This window comes from Nymphaea colorata, chromosome 5 (assembly GCF_008831285.2).
Source record: "Nymphaea colorata isolate Beijing-Zhang1983 chromosome 5, ASM883128v2, whole genome shotgun sequence".
Taxonomy (NCBI): Eukaryota; Viridiplantae; Streptophyta; class Magnoliopsida; order Nymphaeales; family Nymphaeaceae; genus Nymphaea; species Nymphaea colorata.
Genome location: NC_045142.1, coordinates 16,144,936 through 16,157,331, shown reverse-complemented (window position 1 = coordinate 16,157,331; position 12,396 = coordinate 16,144,936).

The following is a 12,396-nucleotide window of genomic DNA, read 5'->3' as shown; positions in this document are numbered from 1 at the left end:
TATGCTGCTGCTCCCCCTTGGTTCCGCCCTTGGGTAGGACGGCAGCGCTCCACACGAGCCAAGTCGAGCTCCATAAAACAAGCTCCAATAGAGAGTGACCTTATTTGAAGACAGTCACGGGGTGGACAGGGAACTCCATTTTTGGCTTGGACATAGGTGATGAACTAAAACTTGGCAGACTAAGAGCGAGTCATAGAGTCGATCAGTCAACTTTGTCATTGATAGTATTAGTTTATGTTTTAGGGACCCAACAGCCATTGAAGACGAAAGAAGTAGATTGTATTTCATTCGTGCGACTTAAATTATGGACATAGGGAAGAAGTGGGCCGGGCAATCAAGCAACTTCTTGCACAGCGGTTCCAATTTGTCGGCTAAGACCACGCTGAAACTTCGGCGCTTGTGACTTTGAAGTTTGAATTGCTCTCACGCGGAACTTATATGTGATGTATATGTGATGCATTTTCGTGCGATAACTTGTTCTCCGTGCGGGACAACTTGCCCACATGAGACAAAGTGTCTGACTAGGCACCCGTCTTATGTGGTAACGCGCTGGGGCCCGTGCACCTCAACGGATATTACGTGGGCGTTTGGCTACCCTTGGATTTAAGAACATCTACCTAAGATCTTAAATTGCCTAATTTTTCTAGGTAAATTAAGGATTTTTAATCAGATTAAAATCCTTAGTTTGATAAACCATAGATTTACCTGGATCTTTTGTCGCATCAGCAGAAGCATGCCTTGTTAGATCTGCCCGTGGATTTTAAATTGACAGTCATGTTATGTTATGTTATGTTCGTCTGTAATGAGATGAGCACATATCTACACATTTTTTTCAAATCAATATAACATATATAAATAATTAACATTCTTTATTTCTGATAAAACATTTATAATTTTTAACATTTTAGTTTCTAGTAGGATATTAGGGTACATAACACTTTAAAATGAAAAGGAAGAGAGAAAATTGTGCAATTGGAACTGCCAAACAATTTTCAGAATACACTAAACTAAGATCTCGATAGATTTTTCAAATGACGAGACTCTTCGCACATGTCAAGGTTCTTTTGTGATCGAAAAGGTCAAGGCGCAGATTGACAGGTGTACATGGTCGATTAATGAAATTAAAGGCAAACTACCCAAAATTATGTGAACCCGGAGGCAGGGGCGAGCAAAGGTAAGGTCCGCATGAGCTTGGGCTTCACCTTCACTTTTTTTTAAAATTTACATATAAATTTTAAAAATTTGATTTATTCTACATAAAAATTTAAAAAAAATAATATTTCGGCTCTAATCAAAATTTAGAAAATTTAATTTGCCCCCTAAAGATCAAGGTCCTTCCGTTCAACACCCTTTCTCCGTTTCCCTGGCCGCTCATTCTTTGTCTCTCTCAAGTCTACTGAAATGACTTTGAATTCAAATTTGTTTTAATGCATTCCCACTTCCCTCCAATCTTGACTATTTTGGCGTTTTGAAGATTTTTAATCTTGACTTCAACTGTGACCAGCAGGAATTTGAAGACCTTCAGGAACTTTCTGCTAAATTTCTGAAAAAGTTCAACATGTGAATGATTTCACATTTTTTTAAATAAAAAATAATTATATTGATTAGATTAATGCACGCAAGACTGATGATAGGTCCTCTAACCTGCCCATCAACCAAAGAGAGAGAGAGAGAGAGAGAGAGAGAGAGAGAAATGTATATATTTTCAATTTAAGTTTCATCATCTGACGATTAATGAAATTAAAACAAGCTCCCCAAAAATCTCTGAACACGCAGGATCAAAACTGGATCAAGGCCTTTTCAGTTCAACATCCTTTCTCTGTAACCCTTGCCGCTCACTCTTTGTCTCTGTCAAGTCTACCGAAACGTCTTGAAGTCCAACTTCTTTTAATGCATTCCCACACTTTCCTCCAATCTTTGACTATTTTGGTGTTTTGTAATTTTTAAAGCGAGTCCAGTGGCCAAGTTTGGCCAACAGGAATTTTGAGGCCTTCAGGAGGTTTTTGCCGAAAAAATTTCAAAATGTGAAAGATTTCTCATTCTTAACTAAAAGAATAGAAAGACATAAATTAAAGACGACCTTAATTGTATTAATGCACACAGCTGTACTAATTAGATTAATGCACACAGCTGTACTAATTAGATTAATGCACACAATAATGAACTGATGATATCTCTTTGCCTGCCCATCAACCACACACGCGCGCAAGCACACACACACACACACACACACAAAATGAGTACTCGTCTTGCCTCATTTGATCGGTATTTCAGTTTTTTTGTAAAAAACAACTCGGTTAATTTATATATTTTCATCTTAATTTTCATCATCTGACGATTAATGAAATTAAAGCAAGCTCCCCAAAAATCTCCAAACGTGCATCTGGATCAGAATTGGATCAAGGTATTTTACGTCAACAATCTTTCTCTGTTCCCCTTCCCATTCATTTTTTTGTCATTGTCAGGTCTACTAAAAGAACTTGAATTCCAACTTCCTTTAATGCATTCTGACTTGTCTCTCTTTCTCTCTCTCTCTCTCTCTCTCCTTTGAAGGACATTTAGACTCTAAAAACATTGTTTAACTATTATGTTTGTAACTTAATCTCTACCATCTGATCTTCTTATGGCCCAGACTATTTCCATTAAAGTTTGATGTATAAGGTTTATGCAATTACAACATTGTTAGATGCGATGAGGCAAAGGGAAGTGTTGAGGCTATGATGTGAGGCAAAAAGACATGAAGCCAAGCAAAGCGTAAGCTTCACGACCAAAACTATTAAGTATATAATATTTATAAAATAATGTAAAAAAGCAACAACAACTACTATGCAACAACAATATAAACAAAAAAACACATTTAACTCATGCTGATTATTGTTCATAGCTTATTACTAGGCTCTTACCTAACACACTATACAATAGAAAATCACATGAATTCAATCAAGAGAACGTATAAACAATCAAAACTTAAATAAGAAAAGAAAATTAAAATGATTACGACTTTTCTTATAGTGGACCACTTGGACACACAATGACACACTATGATGAAAATTAGAATCTCACAACAAGAGAGAAAGTAAGCTATGTCAAAAGCAAAAATATCAAGAAAAAAACTAATCTATTAAACAATATTTTAGAAAAAAATAGAGAGAAAGGCAAGAGCTGCCAGGTTGCAGCCTTCATTAGAAGTTAGAACAAAGAAAGAAAGGGAAAGACTATTGGTTGTCCTCATTTGTAATAGATATGCCAAGGAATTGGTGGTCGTTAAAGAGAGGAAGTTCTTTGGAGAGCGGAGGCGCTACCATCGTTTGGGGAAAGGCTTAAGCCGGACTTATACCGGCCACAAAAAGCGCCAGAAGAGGCTGTTTTTGACATTGCCCTGGAGCATGCGCATCAAGACAGGGCCGCTTCACTCAAACGCTTTGAAGCGTTTTGCTGAATGAATCGCTCGAGGCACATGCTTCATTTACTGAGGTGTGCATCTCTAATAACAATGGGTAGTTACCTGCTTTCTTTCACTATGGGACTGCTGGAGCTCAGCTGTCTTTGAGTGGTTAAAGCTCAAGAAATGTGCCTTGATGTATCACTAGAAATGTTGTGGATGCCATCTACTTTGCAGGCTTTAACTTAGAAGGAAAGAAGTCTTGACTTGACTCTTTTATTGAGAATCAACAGATATGAAATACTGATTTTTTTTTCTAAGATGTCCAATCACCTCAAATTTTGAATTGAAGGCCCAAAAGAAAATTTTGGATGTACCCATGCATGAAAAGCAAGTTTGTAAGACATGAGCAGCTGTGTCAGCTACCATATAAAACCAACCCCTTACCTACCTGCTTGACATTGTTCCTTGTTTTTACTTGTGGGATTATAGTTCCTTGTAATTGTGAACCTCACCATCTGTACTTCCATTGAATTTATGATACCTTGTTATGAACTGGTGGTGTCATAGACCAACTCTCTTCATTCCTTTTTGTCCACAAGGCTTGGTCCGACCATTGCTTGCCGCCCTACACTAGTGCCAGTCACTCCCTTCCACTGGCACCACCAGTTCATAATAAAAAAAGAAATTGTCTAGACATCTGATATGAAAAGAACTTCTTTTTGCCAATCATTTAATTATGGGTGTTAAAAAAATAGAAGGCAAAACATAAAAGTATGAGTCTTCACCACTCAACTTTGTTTTGCAGATGAAAATGACATGACTTCAAAACATGCAAGCATAAGAGTTTTCACTTGTTATGTCCAAGACATAATAGCTTTAAATTATGCATCAATAACTGCTTTTAGGAAACAAGTAATAAGTTTTGAAAAAAAAAGGTAAAAAAAAACTAGCGATACATTGATCAATGGCTGAAAGAGCCTCTTCTCAATTTTTTCTCCATTGACATGTCTAGTTATCCAAATTTTGATGTCAATTCCTTTGACATCAAAAGCCATATGCAATAACCCAAGACATTTCAAACTGAAAATAGGGTAAGTAAACCAAAATTGGAAAACAATTACTAACCAATAAATGCAAAATATGCATAAAAGAAGAAACACGTCTTATCAATTTTCTATGAGAGAACCTGAGCAGTAGAAATTACATGTGAAAAGGAAATACGTATATGGAACCTCATTTTCTGTTTCTCTCTCTCTCTCTCTGTGTGTGTGTAGAAAGAGAGAAACAGAAAGATCAACTCCAGCTGAGTGCAAAGAAGACAAAATTTTAACCATTCCGTAGAGCAAATGAAGAAAGCAAAGTACAAGCAACTGTTCCCCATTATTCATCATGCCAAAACACAATTTTAGTAGTTTTGAATTGCATAGACAGTAAGACCAGCTAATTTTTCTTTCTAAACATTCCATTTAAGAAAAGATGTTTTTCTTTCACAAATCTATATACCACAAAGAGTAACAAAACCCATGACTACATTACAAGTTAGTTCAAACAAAATCAACAAAATGACATTTTCTTTGAAAATGATAGTTGAAGCTAAGATAAGTCCAAAGTACATATTGGCATCAATATGCATGGTCATAAATATATTGTAAAAGTGCATGTTGGGCTGTAGGGTGGATATGTTGATAACAGAAATGTGATATGATATTATTGTCATGCACCCTTAGATTACATGTGCGATCAACTTATGAAAACTTGTAATTTAGCTTTTTATGTTGGAAATCATTTCCAATTGACATGAGAAACATTTGAAAACTGATTTATTCCAAACAGAAGCTCCTCCCTGCATATGTCACTAAATGTGCAGCTAGTAAGAGTGACAAACCCCTAAATATTGAAACTCATATATGCACATCGATATGTATCTTGAAATTATGTAAGAGAAAAACAACCATAAAAAAACTAATTCTTCAGGATAAGGTGCACTTGTAGAAGTCCAATGTTGCATATATTTTTTTAACAACTACATTTATCAACTAAGATCTAAAATGACATGGAAACAATGAAATTCAATCTGCAATAACAATGAGAAAAAAACATCAAAGCCAGGATATTGAACATGTAGGAGAGAAATGAAGCACATAAAAGACAGTTAACTAAGGTGAACTTTTTTATTATCTAATATTGCACATATTCTTGAGAACAAATACTAAAGCATATGACAAGGCACATTTAAATTTAGTTGTTTATCATAGGAAAACAATGAATTCCTACAAAAATTTCTATGCAAATGCTAGGTGTAATCACCCCAAATTTTTCAAAAAAGGGGGGCTATTAAAATTTTGGGTCTATTATTTTTAAAGTAAAATTTAAATCCAAGTTTAGATCCAAATCGAGAATTCCAAACTCAAATTCCAAAGCCGAATTCAAATTTTGAATTTTGGCTTCAAAACTCCTTCCTCTTGGATCCAAATCTTGAATTCAAATTTCAAATTTTGGCTTTAAAATTCTTCCCTCTTGAATTCAAATATTGAATTCGAATTTTGGCTCCAAAACTCTTCCCTCTTGAATTAAATCTTGAATTTGAATTTCGAATTTTGGCTCTAAAAAGTTTTCCCTCTTGAATTCAAATATTGAATTCAAATTTCAAATTTTGGCTCCAAAATTCTCTATAAATACCCTCACTTCTCATTTCTTAGGCAAGAGTTAGCCTTGGGAGAAACCCTAGAGTATTCTCACTTGAAGACTTAGGGTTTCTCCTGAGTTCTTCCTCTCTCCCTTTTCCTCTTTCCATTTTTCTTAATCTTCAACATATTGGGAGCTTCATTCAAGGTAAGTCCAAAATCATTCAAAAGAAGACTTATTTCCAATATCAATCACATTCGAGGTATTTAATCTTCCTCTATTTCTATTTTCATTTTCTCTTCTCTCCATGGCATTTCCAATATTATTCATATCCGAGGTATGTAAACCTCAATTTTCATTCCATCCTTTTCTCTCTTCTTTCTCTCCGCATGACCATATGAGATAGCCCTCAATCTATATTTTTAGAGTCAAGAGGCTATGCTCAAATGCACTGGGAGCATAAGAAAATGAGATGATATTTTATGTTCATGCTTAGATCATGCAATCTTTCCTTTTCATATCTTCATTTCCCTCTTGCCATCTCCCCATAGTCATGCAAGATAGCCATTTATATGACCCAATGCAAGATGAGAGTGAGTGTTTGGGGTTGGGATTTCTTCTTGTGGTTTTTGAGGTTGAGACTTGTCCAACCCAGGGAAAACCTTCACGAAATATGTACATATTAATATGCATTTGCATGTCATTTTGCGCTAGTTTCTTTCCTAATCACCCCATTAGGAACCCTAATGAGTGCCTCGTTATATTGCTTGATTTTCTTCCATACCCAACGGTGGAAGAAATATATCCCTTATGGCAAATCAAATCATAACATTCCATGTTTAGATATGAATCATATTTTTCAAAACACTTTCAAAAGAAACTTTTCTAATGCGGCCTTGGAGACTTAACTTAGGTTTTTGCATGAGCCTAAGTTCCCCTCCGACCTAGATAAAAAATTGAAGTTGGCTATTTTTAATTCATTTCTTGATTTTAGTTATCATGAAGACAAGTACGTATATACATGTTATATATGTATATGTGTACATGACTATTTCTTTTTGTCATTCTCTTTACATATTCTTTTACAAACTCTCATATACGTATATATAAATATATATACGTGTATTCCATTTTTAAATCTCTCTCTCTTTCGAAAATGATTTTTTCTTCTCTATTTGATTTAAACATCATTTTCTATAAGCTTTTATATACGTATCTATACATATATATATATATACATATATATATATATACATATATATATACATATATATACGTATATGAATACATATCTCTCTTTCTTTTAAATATTTGATTTTATGATTTTCAAGATCTCTTTTTCTATATCTCTCTTGGGATGTAGTCTTTCATATTTTTCGTTCTTTCAATATCTTACCATTTAAGATTTTAATTTTTCATTTGCCGACCTCATCAAGACCACAAACCAAGTAATGATCCAATATTGGATTCATTCTTGATAGGTCTACAATCTCAATCCATTTTCAAACTCTTTTCTTTCATATATGTGATATTTACAAAAACAAAAATCTTAGATGTATGTTGTGGTAGGAATGACTTTAGATGAATGCTGTAGTAGGAATGTTTTACATTCTTTCAATCATATAGGATAAATGCATTCATGCATTCTCACCCACTTTATTTCATTTATGATCACAAGCACATCTCCAAAAGAACTTAAGCAAGAGGGGATGGAGCTCTAACTAGGTGGTAACCGAATTAGAGCAAAATCTCAAACCTACTTAATGGTTTCACAAGCTTTTCAAATGATATTTACTAATTCCACTTTTTTCTCAAAATATTTCACATTTTCAAGCAACTCTTCATGAGTCTTTTTAAAAGTTTGAAACATCAAACTTTCAATATTTTCTACACCGCATATAGAATCAAAATGATGTTTAAGTTAAAACGAAATGCATCAATGATGAACATAGCCCTTGGATTGATTAGCCCCGGTAAAGGCGCCGGGAACGGTCAATCCTTGTACCGATGGGCGAGTCCCTTTTCTTTCATATTTCAAAACAAATCACATTTTTTTGAAGCATTCCAAAACCAATGAAAATTTTGAGATGCAAACACTAGGCTCACAAAAATTCAATTGATTTGACATTTAAGAATGAAAAGGAAAAAAAAATGGTAAAACAGTGAATTGCATTTGTCCTTTCCAAAACATAATATTGGATTTTTCTAAATAAATGGCTACAATGCTTGGAAGCTTGATAAGTGCTAAATGTGTGAGGCAATTCTATGATTAATACACAATAAAACTTCCATATATGTTCAATTAAAACCTCCAATTCATATTCAAATAGAAGAGAATAAGAATAACACTCTGCAATCACCATTTCAATAAGTAGAGGAAATTTTGCACTCCAGCACAAACGGAAAATAGAAAAGAAATACCATCATGATCATAACACCCCCACAGACATTATTAACTAGATACAATTTAATTGATGATTATGACGGTATCATTTGATCAATTCTATAACGATAAATCAGTCGAGATGTAATGAATATTTTTGTCCAAGATTCAATGGGAATAAAAGAACTGAAAATCCTTCATCATATTTAAATGACTATTATGCTTATTTGTCTGAATAATTATGTTACTCAGTATACATGGATGATTTAACAAGTAATTTAACTTAAAAGTTATAGATGAAGAAATTGAATCTACTGAGAAAAATTATGACTAGGAATTAATATACTTGCTTGAAAAAAAATTTATTGGGTGTAAATGGGTTTGATAATGAAATACAGGTCTGATGGAAGCATAAAAAAAATTAAAGTATTAGTCATTAAAGGGTTCTCAACATGTAATGAGATAAATTATGTAGATATATGGTCTCCCGTTGGAAAAATGGCTTAATTTTTCTTCTATAAGAATAACTCTCACTATATTTGCACATTCAGATTTTGATTTACATCAAATGGGTGTCAAAACAGGATTATTAAATCATGAATTAAATGAAACTATTTTATGCAATAACCAGAGGGTTATAAAATTATGGGTCAAGAAGACAATGTTTATTGGTTGACAAAAATTGCCATATGAACTTAAACAATCACCAGGACACCGGTATTTTAATTTTGATAAAGTTATAATAAAGATTGGATATATGGCTAATGCACATGATCAGTGTGATTATTTTTAAAAAATTGAATAACTTTAAAATATCATCTTTTTATGCTGATGATATTATTTGGACTATAAACAACAATGAATCAAAATCAAGTCATGGTTGAGTTCTCAATTTGAGATGAAAGACATGGGAGAAGCATCATATGCCTTCTGATATAAAAATTACAAGAAACAGGATTTCAAAAGTTTATCCCTTCATCAAGAAAGATATATTGACTACATGCTGAAAATATTTAAGATGTGTGACAGCAAGACAGTTAACACTCTTGTAGCTAAAAAAGTTGTGTTAAGCAAAAGTAATTGTCCATGTGAAGGACAAGAAAGATTAAATGTCACTTAGCTGTTTGGAGGTTGATGTATGATATGTTCAAGACCTGATATAAGTTTTGTAGTTGGTTTAAAAATTGTGCTATTGGGAAGATGAATTGGAAGTAACTAGTTACGTTGATGCTGACTTTGCAGGAAGCAAGAAGGGATAGGAAATCAACCTCTGGGTATGTTGTCTTGTCTAGAGGTGGTTTATTTTCTTGGTCATGTAATAAACATAGTTGTGTAACCAACATACACATGAAGCAAAGTATATAGCCTAATATAAAACACCTCATAAAATGCTTGAAGTTGGATATTACCAACAAACCAGTTCTAATTTACTATGACAAATATATATCTGCTGTTACATTCATGAAAAGTAATGTTGATAAATCAAAAAGTAAGCAAGTAATATTGAAATATCATTACATCCATGATATGATTGAAAGAAATGAAATTATAATCAATTGTCTGCCTACAAATCATATGATTGCAGACCCTAACATAACACATATCAGTAGAATTATTTTCTAAACATGTTTATCATATGGGTTTAGGATATATTTGAATATTTCACATATTTTGGTTGCAATAGACAAACTTGGTTGAAAATAAAAACCTTGAAATTGATGATGCAATACATCTGGATAACCTCATCAATGGGAGTAAACAAATGCATTGTGTTTCTGCCAAGGTTACCAAATGGGAGATGTTAACCCATCTTAATCGGCAAGTCCCCATGATGGCTTGCTGTGGGTCAAGTATGGCTTGAGGGGAGCTTGCCACTTCCTCTAGTCACATGAAGAATTGCATCTTTATTTCATAACTTAAAAAAAAAATAATATTTAAATTGAGAAGCTTTGTTTTTAGAAAGGATGCATTTCTTACAAAAGCTGTTTCCCAAAAAATGCACCTCTTCTCAAATGGGCACTTTTCCAAAGTGTTTGGCTCTTCACAACGAGTGTGTCCACTCAATGAACCTTTTCCCACTAAGTTAATGGAAAACCAAAAATGACCTATAAATAGATGGAGAATGTCATCGACAACCCAACGGTGTGTGCTTCTATTCACAAGCCCTTCTGAGAAATTCAGTGCCCTCAAAATGCATAGTCTAATAGTATTGTTTACTGCTTTTTCACATTCAATTGGAAGATTGATACTGGCCCAAAAAATTCAATAGCTTTGCCCCTCAATGATGAACAACGCTTCTGCTTTGGTGGTCGATGATGACGACGTATGGGAGGTCGATGGTGGATGTGCTGCCGGTAACAAATAAAGGGCATAGCCCTTTCTTTTTCACTCTGTAAAGAGTTGAAGAACCAGGGAGAAAAGAGAAGCTTTTGAGAGAGCTGCTTTACAAAGAGCTCGTTGACAGAGCTGTCTATATGTGTTGGGGTGCACCCTGAACGTGGAGGTAAGCCAGGGGAGGGGAGCTCATGTCAGGGGCGGAACCAGAAATTTTTCATGAAGGAGACCGACTTAAAGTTTCTAAATTTAGACAAGAGTTGAAATATCATTTTTCAAAATTTTTATATAAGACAAGTGAAATTTTTTAAAATTTACATGTAAATTTAAAAAAAAAATTGAGGGGTGCGTCAGGACCCCTGCAGGCTCCTGGCTCGTGTCATGGGTGTGCCTCTAGACGATGCCCCGGGCAAATGCACACGGCAGGGCTTTTATGTAAAAGCATACTAAATATCTGATAAGGTCTTCAAGGGCATTTAAGTACAAATTCACATATTTATACAGAACTTTTAAGTAAAGGCACACTAAATATCTGATATTGTGTTGAAGGGCATCTAGATAAAAATACACATATTTATACAGAGGTTTAGGTTTTATGTATAAGCACACTAAATATCTGAGAATATGTTCAAAGGCATGCATTTTAGGTAAAAATACACATATTTGGTATTCCTCCCCAAAAACACGGCCACATTTCGTTGGGTTTCAAGCACTTGCAAAAGCTACGAACGGTCTAAATGTTGGGCTTGAAGTGGGCGGCTGGTGGAAACAGGGGCGCTAGGGCCATCCAGCTGTTTGCTTTTCAACCTAATGTAAAAAGTTGAATCTCCCTTTGGGATGAACCTTTTTCAACCTATTTTGAATAAGGTGGAAATTTCTTTAAGCAAAACTTTTATTTGTTATTTGAAAGATTTTCTTTGGCTTCCCCTAAATAAGTTAAGTATGAAAGTTAATGAACAATTCTGTTTATCTATGATATATATCATATATGCAGATTTTCCCTATTACATTTTCTTTCTGCTCTTTGGATATGCAAGCACTTTATAGTATGTGTGAATTTTCAGTAGAATTTTCCAAAAAAGCTTTAAAATCTTTTTTTTTTTAAGTTTTGGGGTTCACAAAGAGCACGGGGATTCAGCTCAACCCGTTGGTAGTAATATCAGTAATATTGACTGGTGTGGGCAACTCTCAATTTTTTTTCTTTATTTTTATATAGATACTTTACAATTATTTGCTTACAAATATATATATATATATATATATATATATAAAAGGAGGAAAAATCTTTAAAACAATGCCCTTAACTAACAATTTGTGGCTCTAGTCTCTACCACTGACCGAGTTCAAGGAATTGTCACGAGTTCATGGAATCGTGCCTTCTTGTTCACACACATATTTTAAGAAATCGACGAGCCGCAAAAGTCTGCGTTCCCTTCTGCTTGTTTGACGTCACTTTAAAATAAAAAAATAAAAAGGAAAAAGGAGAGAGCACTAACCGGAATTGAGGAATAGAAAGTGAAGAGCAAAACAGAAAAAGGAGGAGGAAGGTGGGTGGCCATCGACTCCTCTCCATTCGTTCGGTTTGTTTTTCCAAAAGCCCTAAGACCACCGAGAAATAGTAAGGTTGAGTGTGGCCTAGTCCACCGGGTGGGTCAAGTTCAAATTTAAA